The sequence below is a fragment of the Acinonyx jubatus genome, chromosome X (genome assembly GCF_027475565.1).
Source record: "Acinonyx jubatus isolate Ajub_Pintada_27869175 chromosome X, VMU_Ajub_asm_v1.0, whole genome shotgun sequence".
Lineage (NCBI taxonomy): Eukaryota > Metazoa > Chordata > Mammalia > Carnivora > Felidae > Acinonyx > Acinonyx jubatus.
This window is the reverse complement of record NC_069389.1, coordinates 74,776,319-74,790,608: the sequence shown is the minus strand read 5'-3', so window position 1 is coordinate 74,790,608 and position 14,290 is coordinate 74,776,319. Positions and strand designations below refer to the sequence as shown.

Below are 14,290 nucleotides of genomic sequence, written 5' to 3'. Positions count from 1 at the left end.
GTTATGAAATAAATAAGTCACAGGGATGTAATATACAGCATAGGGAATATAGTCAATTATGTTGTAACAAGTTTATATGGTGACGGATGGTAACTAGACTTCCCAAGGTGATCACTTCATAATAATATAAATATCCAATCAGTTATACACCTGAAACTAATACAGTATTGTATGTCAATTATTCTTCAATTTAAAAAATACCTTTTTGTTCCTTGTAATCAACAAAGACACATTTAAGTAAAATACTTATTAATATCACCTTTTATATGAAAAGAAAAAGTAATTACATATACAAGGCAGCAGCAGTGGGGGATGGCCCATATGCCTCTCATCACAAACATATTTTCCTAGTGTTTTCATAATGTTTTTCAGCATCGTCAATACAATAGTCTCATTTCTCTCTTTTTGGGTGCTTTATCACCATCTTATCACCAGAAACTAAATAACACAGGTCTTAAGAATGAGTAATTAATCATTCTATATCCATTTAGCACCATTGGATTAATTGTTTAACATGACAGATAATAGTTTAAGCCTACATTCCCCCAATGAAAATGTGAAAATATTCTTTACTGAGGTCCTTTACCCTTAGAAGGCAAACCAAACTTTAAAGCATGTTCCGTAATTTGTACCCTGAAAATATTTTCTAAAACAGCAAAACAGCAACCTGAGCACAAACTAGAAGAAAAATAAGACTACTGCAAATTGTAAACAAGTTCAGATGATTTATAGGAAGAGAATTCTACTAAAGCTCCCTTAGTGTCAAGATATAAACAGTTTTTCGTGCTATTTAGTTAAATGATAATTATAAAACTCATTGAACTGAATGAGAATTAGGATTGTGAGACAAATGCTTGTAAGCGGTTAATTAATTCATATGAACCGCACAGCTCAGCTAAAAATGGGCTGATTATTCTAAACCACCAATTTGTCTGCTTTTTACTACTGCTCTCGTTTCTCCATCAGACTCACCCTGTTGTACCCTCACCCCTAGTATCAAATGTCAGGAGGTAGAAATATTTAAAAGGAAATGTGAGCTAAAGGCATTTTGCAAGGGTACATCAAGGGTACAAATATGTCTGCTGGAACACTGAAATGAAAAAATCATTTATTAGTACACCATGGCTTATAACATCCCAAAGGGTTCAATATTTTCATTATGTACACAAACATATCCCTTCCTCCTTTTCAAATGCCTCATTACAGCTAAGCCTGGAGCTTTTTTCTTAAAAATATTTCCTCTGAAATTATTAATAATCTGAAGTTCTCTACAGGCCAATGGTATTATTACAGTCAAAATGGATCAATATGTATATATACTTACATACTCTCTTTTTACACTATTTTAAATAACAAAGTATTTAGTGGGAACAGTAAAGAATTTATAAGCTGTATACAGGAAAGCCTAGAGGAAGATGGCAATATCCCAGACTCTAAGGAAACAGCTCTCGAAGCTTATTAGGTGGGTGTAGGAGACCGTAATAGGATTATGAGTTTTGGTTTAGCCTGTCCATCATTTCAAAATCCCCATAACTAAAGGGAATATCTTCATAGGGGTCTGAGTTTAATATTGAAGCTGCTTTATTTAATTCTTCCTATTTTATAATGCTGAGTGCTAATTAGTTCCATCTACTTTCTTCAGGATTGTCAACAGACAACTTGGAAGCCAAGAACCTACTGAATTATGGATTAACCAGTTCTGTAACAGCATGTTCAAGCAACCTAGTTAGCTACTCCAAAGTGTAGTATTATTATGGGCACAGGAAAACATAAAATCCTTTTGTTATCTTCTGCTTAAAAGCAGAAAAATAAATCCCTATAAGTAAACTATTTTTGATGTGTTAATGAATATTTTAAATATGAGAACTCAAATAATATTTACTTTTTTGTTTGTCAAACATTGCCTATTAATTTCACAATATCCATGATATCTGCTACAAAAACGGACAAACTCATCTTAAAATTTTTTGAACACAGATACAAATTTTAAAGATGGAAAAGACTGAGATTGAACCTGACTATCATGAGTCTCCTCATCTACCTTCACTTTCATTGAACCTGCATCCCAACCTCCCTGAGCCTTTTCATCACTTTCCTACTTTTGGCATTTCAATTGACTGCTTTATCCTACAGCTAGCCTCTAGAATCAGACCCTTAGGGTCACATATTCTGGAATTAGAAGGGATGTTAGAGATAATCTGATGTAGCTCTCTCATGTCATAAGGGAAATAACTGAGATGCAGAGGTTAAGTGACCTATTTGATAGGTGATAGCAGAATTGGAAAATGAATCCAAGTCTCCTGATTGCCTGCTCAATGCACCTTCACTTCTACTTTATCGTCATAACCATCCCACTCAACCATGCCCAAACTTGCTGGCCTCACTAGGATGCTGATCTACGCTTCAAATAATATGGGAACCTGCTCCCCTAGACATTAGTTTCCTTAGCCTCAGGTAATCGAGCTATGATTGATTACTAACAAAACTTAACATGGCCATGTCTATTATGTGCTTCCTGGCTTACTCAAGTGTGTTCAAACTCCCCTTGTTTCTACAGGCTTCCAATTCTACCCTCCTTTTCTCATTCCTAAAGGATGATCTTGCCTTCTACCTTGTAAGAATGAGTCTGTCTCCTGAGTTTCATCATTTGCCTTCACCTAGACATCAATTATCTTCTATCTTGTCCATCTTTGTGGTAGAAACAGTTCTCCTTTTTCTCTCCTCCTGAAAGTTAATGCTCCTATGTTTATTCCCTTCCTTATGAACACTTTCAATCTCTCCCTCTTAACTTCTGCCTTTTCTGTAAGCCAAAACAAATAAAATTAATTGCTAATGATTAATAATAGCAGTAATAGCTAGTATACAAAGTGCTTATGGTGTACTAGGCATCATTTTAGGCACTTTGCAAGTATTAATTCATTTAATTCTCATAACAACCTATGAAGTAGGTATTTCTATCATGCTCATTTTACAAAAAAGGAAATTGAAATAGAGAGAGGTTAAGTAACTTGCCCAAGATGCACAACTGAGAAGCAGAAATGGCAGGATTTGAACCCAGAGAGCTTAGCTCCAGAGTCTGTGTTCCTAATCATTACACTGTTTCTTTAACATATGTTATATCTATACCATCACTTATCAGCTTTATTATGTTGGGCAACTTACTGAACTTCTCAGGGAGTCAGTTCCCTTATATAAAATAAGAATAATATTCTGAATCTTAAAATATTGATATGAAGATTAAGTGAACTAGAAAATATATAATCTACCATGCCTGGCATATTAAATGTCAGTTTAAAAAAATACTAGACAGCAGTACAAAAGTAATAGGAAGATAACTATGCACTCATATAAAAGAATGTGCAAAACACATTGTCAAATAAAACAAGGCGGCAAATAAATAAATAAGTAAATGCCGTTTCACACAATAAGGATGATAATAATAACTACCAAGCCTAGCTTTTATTAACCGAGTATTCAGGGATAACTCTCTCAGAGGGAACTATGCTTTATTATGTGCTTAAGAAATCCTTACAAGCACTGTTCTAAGCACTTTACCAATGTTAACTCATTTAGTCCCCAAACAACCATAAGGTGAATCCTAGTATTATTTCCAGAGGTGAGACACAGAGGTGATTAACTTCCCCAAGATCACAAAGCTAGTAAGTGGCAGACCAAGATTTGGACCCAACCATTCTAACTCCAGAGTGTATGCTAGGCAGACTCTCAGTGTAATAGTTTGTTGTAGGAGGGCAAATGTGTAATGCCCAGGTCATGGGAGAATAGCAAAGATGCATATAGCCATAGTAAATATGAAAAGGTATAGTCTAGCTTATGTTCCCCAAACTTGTCAACTCAACAAAATTATCTCAAGATTATAAACAGAAAACAAAACCAGAATCCTGGGCCCCATCCTAAACCTATTAAGTCAGATTCTGGGAATGGAGACCAGTAGAAGTTAACAGAGGAGTAAGTCAGAATCACTTAGTAGCTTTTTCAAAATACCCACGCCTAGAGTCCATCCCCAGACAGTCTGCTTCAGCATATCCATGATGGTTTCCAGGCCTCACTTGATACTTTTGGGGGATTCTAGGGAACCAACAAATCATTTTGAAAACTGATGAACAAAGAGAAAGAATCAAGCATTCACCCTGTCTTCTCCACATGAAATATACCTGAATGAGACCAAATAGCTGATGAGGGGACATATCTTTTTATAGAAGTATTACAAATAGATTTTTAAAAAGAAGGGATGATAGAATATCACTCTTGAATTAATGGATCCAGACAATGATCATAAATGGCTGCTGATACACTAAGAGTCAACCAGCCAGCATGTGCTCCATTATAAAAATAGCACATCACCAACAATAAGGATGTCTGGCTAAAAACATGGAACCCAAATCTGATTTAGCTTCTATATCTAAGTTTATAGAAAATATGTGGGATGGGGAGATAGGTAAAGATATATGTAGATAACACCACTGGGATGAAAAAATAAAAAATACAAACTCTATCAGACAAATGACCTGGTTCCTTCCATAATTAACAGTTGAAAATTAAAATTCAAAAAAGAGATGAAGATGTATAGTAGCTAGCTTCCAAGATGACCCCTCCAATTATCCTCAACTCTTGGTATTCATGCTCTGGTAAAGTTTTCTCCCACACTATTTCTGGGTTAGTCTGTATGACCAATAGAATATGACAGATGTGTTGTTATGTCATTGTCAAGCTAGGGCATGGAAAGTACTATGGCTTCCTCTTTGCTCTCTCTCTCAGATCACTCACACTTGGGGAACCCATATATCATGTTGTAGGAGACTCAAAAAGCCCTCCAGAGAGGCTCACATGGTGCAGAAGTAAACTGGAAAGCAGATTCAAGCCCACAGATGACTGGACAAAGTCCTGACTGCCACAGACAATGAGACAGAATCATTCAACTGAGCTGCTCCCAAATTCCTGTCACACAGAAACTTTAAGATGATAAGTATTTATAATATTAAGTCACTAAGTTTTGAGGGTAATTTGATGTATAGCAATTGATAACTAAATACAAGACAGATGTCACGGTTTCAAATAGAGACTTAAGAGAATAACAGAAATAAACAGATCTTATTCAGTTCCTGATTCAAAATGGGGGCTGGGAAAGTAGTAGATGAAGAAATGTGAACACCAGATATTTCTCAGTAAGGAAATATTTTTCATAATGTATGATAATATTACTTAGTTATGTTAGAAATAATCCTTATATTTTGTGAATACATATAGAATATTTACAGATGAAAAAATGTAATGTCTAGGACTTACTTGAAAATATCCAAGGGTGGGAGTAGATAGAACAAAATTGAACAGGAATTGATCATTTTTGAAGCTAGGTGCTGGGTTTACTATATTACTCTATTTTGTATATATTTTAAAATTTCACAATAAAGAGTAAGGGTTAAAAAGTATTGGCTGATCATCAAGGCTTCACATCAGATGAAGCAATTCCAATTAAACCAGCTAATTAGTAGAGGCAAGTTCTCAGTAGCCATATAATGTTCATCTATGGTGTCATTGTTTACATATATATATATATATACACACACACACATATATACACACACACATATATATACACACATATATATATATACACACACACATACACACATATGTTTATATGTATATAGTGTGTGTGTGTGTGTGTGTGTGTGTGTATCTTTTTTGGTGTGGCCATGTCATTTTTCCCCAGCTAGACATAAGATAGTAGCTTGGAGATTTTTTTTGTTTATTTATTATTTGGTTTATTTATCATTGAGGCTTTCTTTTCTTTTCTTTTTATTTTTTTTAATATATGAAATTTATTGTCAGATTAGTTTCCATACAACACCCAGTGCTCATCCCAAAAGATGCCCTCTTCAATGCCCATCACTGACCCTCCCCTCCCTCCCACCCCCCATCAACCCTCAGTTTGTTCTCAGGTTTTAAGAGTCTCTTATGCTTTGGATCTCTCTCCCACTCTAACCTCTTTTTTTTTTCTTCCCCTCCCCATGGGTTTCTGTTAAGTTTCTCAGGATCCACATAAGAGTGAAAACATATGGTATCTGTCTTTCTCTGCATAAAGACCTAAGCCTTTTTGTAGGAAAAAGAAATAAATTTAAAGCAAGACATTAAGAAGAAAGAAAAAAAAAACATAGGATAACTCATGACACATGAGTCTGAAGGGCGTAAGAAGAGTAAGATGAAGAGTATAGTGTGTGTCTCAAGAAGGGATACTGAAAGAAATTGAGGGAACTTTGAACATAATTTACTGAGATTGAAGCGTGTAGGTTTTAGTTTAAAGGATTGGGGAGAGTAGAGGAAATCTAGAACAACTACCAAGGCATGTGATTCAGTGTACAATGAACAAGGAGACTGCTAAGCAGTAATGAAGATTCAAATAATGCTACAAGAATACTGTATACATAAAAGATGAATATAATATTTTAGATTCTTCCACAAGGAAATGAATTTGCTTTTAGAATTTATTTTGTTGTTATTGTGTGATTTTACTTTTAAGAGGAGAGGACTGAGTAGGAACTGTGCTTCAATTGTAACACAACTTGCAGGGAGATATGATTTCTAAATACTGTATTTCTTATGTTGTATACTTTTTCTCAGGAAGCTTTCCAAATTGATTGAATAATTTATGATTTGCTTTTAATAATCTGTAACAGTTGGGAAATACATAAATATTTCTTTTCTTACTTTGTGAAAGTCCAAAAAAAGCAAGGGTCAACTAACAAAGGCAATATGAAACAGCAAAAACCTCATGTTTGAATAGCAATCACTTAAACATCTGTATCCATGGGCACCTGAGAATAATGCCTCAATAAATAGCTATGGACACTTAGGAGAGGAAGCTTAGATATAATAATATTGCAAAATTTAATAGGACACATAGCTTTAGAGCAATTTCATTTTAAAATAGAAAAACCTAAAATAAGATCTCCACTATCTAGAAACCTCAGAGAATAAGTTGATCTGGATAGCTGAGGGTTTATAAATTTTAAACACCAACCCTTTTTACCTTAGCCATTTATATAGAAATGTTTCACAGATATATTATACGTTTTGTTGCATATATAAAGAGAATCTAGAGAAAATACATCATTGTTGGTTCACACAATTATGAACATCAAATATTGGGCTGTGCTCTGAATCCAACAAAGGCATACTTAAGGTGTGTCTGTTTGTTTCTTTTTTAAATAGAGCAGAACTAATCTGTCTTTAAATTTCTCTCTCATTTTAAAAATATTTAAATTGGCCGCCACCACCACCACCACCACTACTACCACTACCACCACTAACACTGCCGCCGCCACTGCCACCACCACCGCTGTGTTCTGGTGTAGAATTTGGAATCCCTGCGTGTGTGGTTAACAATGAAGCAGAATTCAAACATGCCAGCTTTCCTCAGCAAGCTGTGGACACTTGTGGAGGAAACCCATACCAACGAATTCTTCACCTGGAGCCAGAATGGCCAAAGTTTTCTGGTTCTGGATGAACAAAGATTTGTAAAAGAAATTCTTCCAAAATATTTCAAGCACAATAACATGGCAAGCTTTGTGAGGCAACTGAATATGTATGGTTCCTGTAAAGCAGGAAAGAGATGGTCCTGTTGAATTTCAGCATTCTTACTTCAAACAAGGCCAGGATGACTTGTTGGAGAACATTAAAAGCAAGGTTTCATCTTCAAAACCAGAAGAAAATAAGATTTGTCAGGAAGATTTAACAAAAATTATAAGTATTGCTCAGAAAGTTCAAATAAAACAGGAAACTATTGAGTCCAGGCTTTCTGAACTAAAAAGTGAGAATGAATCCCTTTGGAAGGAGGTGTCAGAATTATGAGCAAAACATGCACAACAGCAACAAGTTATTTGAAAGATTGTCTAGTTTATTGTTATGTTGCTTCAGAATAACCAACTTGTGAGTTTAAAACGTAAAAGGCCTCTACTTCTAAATACTAATGGAGCCCAAAAGAAGAATCTGTTTCAACATATAGTCAAAGAACAAGCTGATAATCACCATCATAAAGTTCCACATAGTAGGACTGAAGGCTTAAAGCCAAGGGAGAGGATTTCAGATGACATCATTATTTATGATACAACTGATGATAATGCAGTTGAAGAAAATATCCCAGTTATCCCAGAAACTAATGAGGATGTTATATGTGATCCCTCCAACTGTAGCCAGTACCCTGATATTGTCATTGTTGAAGATGACAATGAAGATGAGTATGCACTAGTTATTCAGAGTGGAGATCAGAATGAACCAGCTAGAGAATCCCTAAGTTCAGGCAGTAATGGCACCAGCCCTCTCATGTCTAGTGTTGTCCAGCTAACTGGCTCACCTAGTCTGACCACAGAAGATCCTGTGACCATGATGGATTCCATTTTATTTTTTTTTTAATTTTTTTTTTCAACGCTTATTTATTTTTGGGACAGAGCGAGACAGAGCATGAACGGGGGAGGGGCAGAGAGAGAGGGAGACACAGAATCGGAAACAGGTTCCAGGCTCTGAGCCATCAGCCCAGAGCCCGACGCGGGGCTCGAACTCACGGACCGCGAGATCGTGACCTGGCTGAAGTCGGACGCTTAACCGACTGCGCCACCCAGGCGCCCCGTTGGATTCCATTTTAAATGATAACATCGATCTTTTGGGAAAGGTTGAGCTGTTGGATTATCTTGACAGTATTGATTGCAGCTTAGAGGACTTCCAAGCCATGCTGTCAGGAAGACAGTTTACCATAGACCCATATCTCCTGGTTGATTTTGAGAATAAAGGATTAGAAACTACCAAGAACAATGTAGTTCAGCCAGTTTCAGAAGAGGGAAGAAAATCTAAACCCAAAACAGATAAGCAGATTATCCAGTACACTGCCTTTCTACTTCTTGCATTCCTTGATGGGACCCCTGCTTCTACTGTTGAATAGGGGAGTACAGCATCATCAGAAGTTATGTCCTCTGTACATAAACCCATAGAAGTTGATGAGCTTCTGATAGAAGCCTAGATCCGGAGACAACCCAAAGTAATCTTGTTCACCTGGAGCCACTGACTGAAGCCAAAGCTAGTGAAGCCACACTGTTTTATTTATGTGAACTTGCTCCTGCAACTCTGGATAGTGATATGCCACTTTTAGATAGTTAAATCCCCAAGAAGTGGACTCTACATGTATATATTCATCAAAATGATTAACTATTTATTTTAAAGTATCATTTGGTACTTTTTTTTGTAAATTGCTTTGTTTTGTTTAGTCAGATACTGTGGAATCAAAAGCACCTTTTGCTTTTCTCGCTTACATACTCTTGCAAAGCTTTCAGATATTACACAGCTACATAGGTACACAAGATTTAATGCACATTGTTGGTATACCTTTAAGTTGGATTCAAATGGCCATTTTTCTCCAGTTATAGTAAATTGGATTTCTTTTTTACATATATGCCCATTAACCCCAGTTAAACTTTTGTTTGTTTTACTTGTTTGATGCTGTTTGCATTGAGTGTAAGTCACTAGAACTAATGGTAGAACTCTTAAAGCTTTGTCTGTTCCTGTTACTTTTACTAAATATTTTTCACCTGGCTTAATTTTAAAAACTGGGAAATAAAGTGCCTGTTTCTTGTAAAACTTCATTTGTCTGCCTTGTTCACAGAAGTTCATTCACGTTCAACAGGAAAAGCAAAGTATACTTGAGTGTTTGCTGTCAGATATGGCTCCAGCTTCATATACATAGAAAGAAGGGAATGGGATGGCATCAACTCCATCCATCTTGTTGGAGTAGTTTTAAGTAAAATTTTCTGATTTGTTTGTGTTTTTTTGAACCATACTATTTAGTAAAATAAATATAATGAATGTCGTATACAAAAATATTTAAATTATTATTTGGTTTATTCTGATGATATAATCACGAAAAGTTGGAAGAAAGTAAAAACTACCCATAGTACTGTGATACAGTTACAAGGACTTAATATTTTGTTTTGTATCATTCTGATTTTTTCAGCAACTGTATATATATATTTTACTGAGCTGAGATCAATTGTGACTAGTTTTGAATCTTGTGCTTTTGCTTTGTAAGATGTTATCTGCTTTGATAATCAGTTCATCTCATCCAATGGAGTCAGCATATTAGATATCACTTTTTATTGCTGTGAGTGAGTCTTAACATACTCACACCTTCAGTATTTTCTAGGAGTAAAAAAAAGGCCAGAAAACCAGGATGGCAGCAGAGTAGGAGGATCCTAGGCTTGTTTCCTCCCATGAACACAACTAGATAACTATCAGATCATGCTAAATAACTCAGAAATCAGCCTGAACACTGACAGAACAAGCTTCACAACTAAAAGTGTTAGGCAGTTAGTTAGGCATGAGTAAGGAGGAACAAAGGCCAGATTCTGGTCACACACTGGGAGACACCCCCCCCACACACACCAGGGTTAACAGCCACTCCCTCAGAGCCACTTTTAAGGGCTAACAGAACAGGAAAGGGGTAGCCACAGAGCTAGATCAAAAGCCACAGGGGACTTCCAAGAACAGAGCATGTGAACAAAAGGTGCCACTTGCCCTTCAGGTCACAGCAAAAGCTCATTAGAAATTCATAAATATACAATACATAAAAACATATGATATATCATGGGTAGGTGCATGTACAGAAGCCAAAATATTATACAACTGATAGCTGTCAATCAAAGATGTCAATAGAAGCCAAATATACACGTATACAAAGCTGGCTTAAAAAGATACAGCTGGAGCTTCTCCGTCCCATTGCCAGTCATGCTCTGGCATTTGCTGATTTTTGCTCTTGAAAGTGTACCATACTTATCTCCTCAATAAATTCTGGTCTCAGGTCTCCAATTCTTTGATGCATCATGGTCAAGAACCAAGTGACTTGGTGACAAAGGGAGAGAAGAGGCAACATTGAAGAAGTAGTGCATACATAACTGGCTTTTCTAACATAAAGAAGCAGCCAGAGGTTTAGAGAAAATGCAAAGATGGAAGTGAAAGAACAAGATAAGGCCATGGCCAGAGATCTAAGTGAAACAGATATAAGTAACATGCCTGATGGAGAATTTAAAGCAACAATATAAGAATGCTTACTGAGCTTGAGAGAAGAATAGAAGACATCAGGGAGACCATTAGCACAGAGATAAAAGAGTTAAAAAAGAATCAACCAGAGGAGAATAATGCAATAAGTGAGATTGGAAAGAGGCTTAATGCAATGACAGGAGGCTAGAGGAAGGAGACGAATGAATTAGTGACCTAAAAGATGAAATAATAGAAATTAATGAAACTAAACAAAAGAGAGAAGGAAGAACTATACAACAGGAGGACAGGCTTATGGAACTTATGTGACTCCATCACATGTAAAAACTTTCATATTACAGGAGTCCCAGAAGAAGAAGAAAAGAGAAAAGGGGGCACAAAGTTTATTTAAAGAAATAATAGCTGAAAACTTCCCTAATCTGGGGAAGGAAACAGACATCAAGATACAGGAGGCACAGAGAACTCCCATTAAAATCAACAACAGCAGACTAACGCCAAGACATATTATAATCAAATTAGAAAAATATAGGGGCACCTGGGTAGCTTGGTCAGTTAAGTTTCTGACTCTTGATTTTGGCTCAGGTAATGATCTCGTGGTTTGTGAGTTCAAATCCCGCATTGGGCTCCGTGCTGAGAGCACAGAGCCTACTTGCAATTCTCTCTTTCTCTCCATGCCACCCGCCTCCCCCACACGTGCTTTTTCTATCTCAAAATAAATTAATAAATATTTTAAAACCTAAAAAAATAAATTTGCAAAATATACTGATAAACAAAAAATCTTAAAAGCAGCAAGACAAGAGAGGTCCCTAACTTACAAGGGAAGACCCATAAGGCTAGCTGCAGATCTCTCCACAGAAACTTGGCAAGACAGAGGGGAGTGGCATCATTTATTCAAAGTGCTGAATGGGAAATATATGCACCCAAGAATACTCTATCCGGCAAGGCTATTATTCAGAACAGAAGGAGAGATAAAGAGTTTCCCAAACAAAAATTAAAGGAGTTCATGATTACTAAGCCAGCTTTGCAAGAAATATTAAAGGGGACTCTTTGCATGCAAAGGAGAGACCAAAAGTGATAAGAAAGAAAGAAAGTATCAGAGAAAATTTCCAGCAACAATGACAAAACAAGTAATAAAATGGCAAGAAATACATATCTACCAATAATTACTCTGAATGTAAATGACTAAACATTCTAATCAAAAGACATAGGCTATCAGAATGGATTAAAAAAAAACAAGACCCATGTATATGCTGTCTATAAGATAATTCTTTTAGACCTAAAGACATCTGCAGATTGAAAGTGAGGGGATGGAGAAATATTTATCACACAAATGGATGTCAAAAGAAAGCCAGAGTATCAACACTTATATCATACAAACTAGACTTGAAAACGATTGTAACAAGAGATGCAGAAGGGCACAATATGATAATAAAGGGGTCTACCTGACAAGAAGATATAATAATTGTAACTCTATGTACTCAATATGGGAGCACCCAAATATATAAAACAATTAATAACAAACATAAAGTAACTTATTGATAATAATACAATGATAGTAGGGGATTTTAACACCCCACTTACATCAATAGACAGATCATCTAAATAGAAAATCAACAAGGAAACAATGGCTTTGAATGACATACTGAACTAGAAGGACTTAACAGATATTTTCAAAACATTCCATCCTAACAGTAGAATACACATTCATTTCAAGTGCATGTTGGACATTATCCAGAATAGATCACATATTAGGTCACAAAACAGCCCTCAACAAATACAAAAAGACTGAAATCATACCATGCACCTTTTCTGATGACAATGCTGTGAAATCAGAAGTCAACCACAGGAAAAATTCAGAAAGACCACAAATACATGGAAGTTAAACAACATGCTACTGAACAATGAATGGATCAACCAGGAAATCATGGAAACAAATTGAATCAAGAACATAATAGTACAAAATCTTTGGGATGCAACAAAAGTGGTCCTAGGAGGGGAGTATATAGCCATATAGGCCTACCTCAAGAAGTAAGAAAAATCTCAAATAAACAACCTAACTCTACACCTAAAGGAGCTACACAAAGAACAACAAATGAAGCCTAAAGCCAGTGGAAGGAAGGAAATAATAGGGACAAGAGAAGAAATAAATGATGTAGAAACTAAAATATACAATAGAACAGATCAATGAAAGTAGGAGCTGTTTCTTTGAAAAAAAAATTGATAAACCTCTAGCCAGACTTACCAAAAAGTAAAGAGAAAGGACCCTTGATTTCAGCTCAGGTCATCGTCTCATGGTTGTGAAATCGAGTTCCACGTCAGGCTCTGCACTGAGCATGAAGCCTGCTTAGGATTCTCTTCCTCCCTCTCCCTCTAGCCCTCTCCTGCTTGCATGCTCTCTCTCTCTTTCTCTATTTCTCTCTTTCCCTCTCTCAAAAAATAAAAATGAATTTTAAAAAATTAAGAAAATAATAATTTTAAAAAGGAAAAGAAAAGAAAAGCACAGGCATCAGAAGTCTAGACTTCAAGTTATATTACAATGCTATTGTGATCAAAACAGTATGGCACTGGCATAAAAACAGACACATAGATCAATAAAACAGCATAGAAAACTCATAAATGAGTTTTATGGTCAATCAACCTCTGGCAAAGCAGGAAAGAATTTCCAATGGGAACAAATTGTGTTGGGAAAACTGGGCAGCTACATGCAAAAGAATGAAACTGGGCCACTTTTTTACACCATACACAAAAATAAATTCAAAATGGATTAAAGACCTAAGTGTGAGACCTAAAACCATAAAAATCCTAGAAGAGAACAGAGGGAGTAACTTCTTTGACATTGGCTGTTGCAACTTTTTTCTCACTATGTCTCCTGAGGCAAGGAAGACAAAAGTAAAAATAAACTATTGGGACTTCATCAAAATAAACATCTTCTGCACAGTGAAGGAAATGGTCAACAAAACTCAAAGGCAACCTACAGAGTGGGAGAAGATATTTGCAAATGACATACTTGTAAAGGGTTAATATCCAAAATATATAAAGAACTTACACAACTCAATACCACAAAAATGAACAATCCAATTAAAATATAGGCAGAAGGCATGAATAGACATTTTTCCAAAGAAGGCATACAGATGGCTGACAAACACATGAAAAGATGATCAACATCACTTATCAGGGAAATACAAATCCAAAGTACAATGAGGTAGCACCTCACACCCATCAGAACGGCCAA

General features: G+C 36.0%; 1 protein-coding gene and 1 pseudogene across 2 annotated transcripts in view; one reads left to right on the top strand and one right to left on the bottom strand.

Moving 5' to 3' along the window:
- Window positions 1–14,290, bottom strand: part of DIAPH2 (diaphanous related formin 2) — a 971,442-nt gene that overhangs the window by 135,432 nt on the left and 821,720 nt on the right. The gene's annotated exons all lie outside the window — the stretch shown is intronic.
- On the top strand, window positions 7,378–9,290 carry LOC106971753 (heat shock factor protein 2-like; annotated as a pseudogene).